The sequence below is a fragment of the Etheostoma cragini genome, unplaced genomic scaffold (assembly GCF_013103735.1).
Source record: "Etheostoma cragini isolate CJK2018 unplaced genomic scaffold, CSU_Ecrag_1.0 ScbMSFa_711, whole genome shotgun sequence".
Taxonomy (NCBI): Eukaryota; Metazoa; Chordata; class Actinopteri; order Perciformes; family Percidae; genus Etheostoma; species Etheostoma cragini.
In genome coordinates, this window is record NW_023269330.1 from 1 (window position 1) to 4,090 (window position 4,090).

The 4,090-nt window shown below is 40.8% G+C and overlaps 2 non-coding genes across 2 annotated transcripts; both read right to left on the bottom strand.

Moving 5' to 3' along the window:
* Positions 1 to 1,181: 1,181 nt before the first annotated feature.
* Positions 1,182 to 1,254, bottom strand: trnak-uuu. Its single transcript has one exon. It is a non-coding gene; the product is annotated as a tRNA-Lys (tRNA).
* Positions 1,255 to 3,155: 1,901 nt separating this feature from the next.
* trnaq-cug lies at positions 3,156 to 3,227 on the bottom strand. The gene has a single exon. It is a non-coding gene; the product is annotated as a tRNA-Gln (tRNA).
* Positions 3,228 to 4,090: the final 863 nt, after the last annotated feature.

Below are 4,090 nucleotides of genomic sequence, written 5' to 3' on the forward strand. Positions count from 1 at the left end.
TACAATTTTTAATTGTTCCTAATTTGGGTTAATTTAACATTAAACTGGATTTTAAATTTCAGATTAGGAAAGTAACAGGTCCTACCTTCAGGGCTCGTCCGGGAGTTGAACCCGGGACCTCTCGCACCCAAAGCGCGACTCATACCCCTAGACCAACGAGCTATGTAAAAAACAATATAATTAATATTAATAATAATTAATAATAATTTTTTATCAAGTAAATCTGATCAGTCAAAAGGCAATTGTTAAGTATTTTGTTTGGCATGTAGTGTTTTTATGGCTCCACTGCCAGATTAAGCTTTCTGACTATAGGTTTCTTCAGCTTCAGGTTTGTTTTTAACTTCGGTTTGTAGTACTTACAGACTTAGTAACCAGTACATTTCTGGTGAACGTGGGTTTCAGACATGCTGCTTGGTTTAAATGCAACTCCCGTTGCATCTCTGCCATCGGATATTTATTTTTTTTGACAGTCAGCTGCCCCTCCAGTCCCCCGCCCCCTCTCTCTCTCTCTCTCTTTCTCTCTCTCTCTCTCTCTCTCTCTCTCTCTTACACACACATACACACATACACACACACACACACAATCACACATACCTGGTGTGGAATTAGAAAAAGTAAAATAAGAACCAAAAACAAAGTTATTACTAGAATACACCAAGAAACAACACAAGCGCAAATGAGTAGGAGCCAAGTTACCACAATAGTGCATGTAATGCTCTGGCGCTGAAGAGGCGGTCAGCCCGGGTTTATGTATTGCATTGGGTGATTAGTGATGAGGAACAGCTGAGTGGATGACGGAACGTTGGAAAGCCACGCCTCTAGATCCCCTGGAACGCCCTCACGGCAAGACAGACAAGACACACAGAAGAAAGGGAAGACACAACACAGGTTGGGGAATGCAGCAGACCACAACACTTAGCCCTCGTGACAGGAAAAATGCACCAGATGACCTTCTATCCAAGCAGGGAGATGAGTACTGAGATTTGGGTGCTAGCAAGATGGATGTAGGTTGCCCATTGTTCATTTAGTCTTACCAGCAACATTGTTCTGATACAAACCTGCTTGAAAAACAGCCACAACTCTTTTTAAAGAATTGTACATGGAACACAAATGATTTGAAACTTTTTGAAGCATTCAGGCATGCCAAATGTACAACTCATCTAGCAGAATGTGCAACTTTACACCTGAACAGGGACTTGAACCCTTGACCCTCAGATTAAAAGTCTGATGCTCTACCGACTGAGCTACCCAGGCTTCTATAACTGCCACCTGTGGAAAAAACAATCTCCTGAACTACAAATGAAGTGAGTGGTCACTGTGTCCAAATCCTTGTTATAGAAGTCATACATCATGACTTTAAAGATAATTGCAAATTGTTGACCCAATTTTCAGTTTATTTCCCATCTGGCAGGGACATTTCTGGATTCAGGTGGACATTGTGGACAGAAACATTGGTGGATCTTGATTCCCACCATAGGATTTGGCCTGTATTGCAAATTGCCTTCACATCCAGCACAACGTATTGCCATTGTCAAGCACATCGCCATCCTGGTGACTTTCTTCCATGTCTCTATGAACGGCCTTATATTTGGGCTGACAGTTGAGAAACCTTCCCTTGTTAACTATGCCATGGGTGACTGAGAACCTACTATATGAAGACATGTTTAATTTCTATATTATAATTTTTTAAACAAGTCCTACTGAAGCTCTTTCGGATCAGTCAAGATAGTCAAGCAGTCCAAGGTGCTGCGTTCAGGTTGCAGTCCCCACTGGAGGCGTAGGTTCAAATCCCACTTCTGAAAACAATTGTTTTCATTTGGAACTAATGTCTGAGATTGCTATTTTTTTACACAAAAAGGTTGGGAGACTACTAAAGCTACTGACTAAGATTTAACCAAGGGATTCGGTGAAAGTTATTTTTTGTTTGTTGTAAAACTCTTTGTGTACAAAACAGGAGAAAAGGGTTCTTTGTTGCACCCAGGTTGTTATGTATAACAGATAAAAATTGCAAATTGACATAATTTCATCCAATACGGGCAAGACAGGGTTGAAAGATAGATTTTAAAATCCACACAGATAAACAGTCATCGTAGCTGTTTGCAGGATTGCCGCAAAATCTACCGAGATTAAACTGGACCGTAGAGTGGCGATTATACGAAAAGAGAGAAGTACTTCCACTCGTTACCTGTCGTTGCTATGGGTAAAAAGAGTTCACTATCACACATTTCCTTAGGGGCCCCATAGTGGAGGGAATGATAAAACATTTGGCCCTGGATGCATAGAATGCCTGGCATATTGAGCGACAAATGTCAGAGGTTGTACAGATCTTTCTGCAGACATTCACCAGCTAAATATTAATTCCATAGGGAGTTGAACCCAGGCCAATTGGGTGAAAACCAGGAATCTTAACCATTAGACCATATGGGACTGCTTACAAATGAACAGGGATTTCATGAATAAATTCATAGTCTGGCTGGAAACAGGCCTTCTCTTGAACGAGAATGAAGAAGCTTAAGTAATTTTTATCTTGAAGCTTTTGAGGGTTCTTTAGGTTTTTATCTGCTTTAACTATTACCAAACAGCGGGGGCACGGAGCAGAGCAGAGCGGCCGTTAGGGAGGAATCCTCCTCCATGTACAGCTCCATGTTGAACTGGCGGGAAAAGACTTAATGTCTGAACTTTATGACAAATAGAAATGTTGACAGGTTGATTTCTGTTAAAAACAAACAACTATAGTCAATATAAAAAGAAAATATATATATGAAAAGCTGTCTTGGTTCATCTTTCCACTGTTCCTACAATTACCAATCTGGTCTGGTTGGAAACTAAGAGATCTAAACTAAAAGAATGTTCCTCTTTGACTAAAAGGTCTATCTCTGTAGGGATCCATCCCATAATGTTGTCACACACTTAGAATAATAATCTGAGTCTGTCAGCAGCAACAACACAACCTTTAGTGGACGCTGACTTTAACAACACAACCTTTAGTGGACACTGACTTTACCCTTAAATTAGGAGATTAAACAGAGACAACGGAGTCCTGCCAAGACAGGCAGCAATAAGTCTTAAAATACATAAAAGAACGGACAATGGTTTGTTACTACCACACAAACAAGACATTACACTTAACTTAAGCAGACATCCAACTTAAAAACAGGTTCCACTGAGATTTGAACTCAGATCACTGGATTCAGAGTCCAGAGTGCTAACCACTACACCATGGATCCTTCAAAAGTGGTACAGGGGTTTTCTAGGCAGTTTCTTTCATAATATCCACATGTGTGATATTGAAGGCACACAACAATAACAATGAAGCAAAAATGATTGGCCAGAGGATGTGTGGAAAAGCAAGTCAAGAACACGTTTTGAAGGACTTGACACAGACAGTGAATACAGCAGTAGATACAGTGAAGAAAATAAGTATTTGAACACCCTGCTATTTTGCAAGTTCTGGGTCTGAAATTCTCATCGTAGGTGCATGTCCACTGTGAGAGACATAGTCGAAAAAAACAAAAATCCAGAAATTACAATGTATGATTTTTTTAACCATGGTCGCCCAGCGTCAGGCGGTTGGCGGGCTGGTCGCCCAGCGTCAGGCGGTTGGCGGGCTGGTCGCCCAGCGTCAGGCGGTTGGCGGGCTGGTCGCCCAGCGTCAAGCAGGTTTTGAGCTGTTCGGGTCCGTTCAGGGGCAATTGAACATCTGCAAGTTTTTGAATAGCTGCCTCAGCTTCCACTTCATTGGTTTCCAGTTGTGCTGAAAAACATGTCAAAATCGTTAAGTTCCAACTACCCTTGACGTTAATAATTTAAAGAATTTACCACTAAGGCTTCTTTGTTTATTAAAAGGAAATTATTAAGACTTCATTTTAAGACTTACATCGCATTAAAAGACTTCATTGGTAATTAGGCCAGTGAAGTTTTTCAACATTACAGAATCTATAAAACTAGCACAGCAGTGTTGTTCATGTGCTGCATTTACTTGGTTTGGAAAATTCCATGATCTCTATGATGAGTGGTGGACAACTGGTCAAATGTACTTGCTCTGCATATGTAAATGTCTGATGATGAACTCACAACCAAGACAACCCCA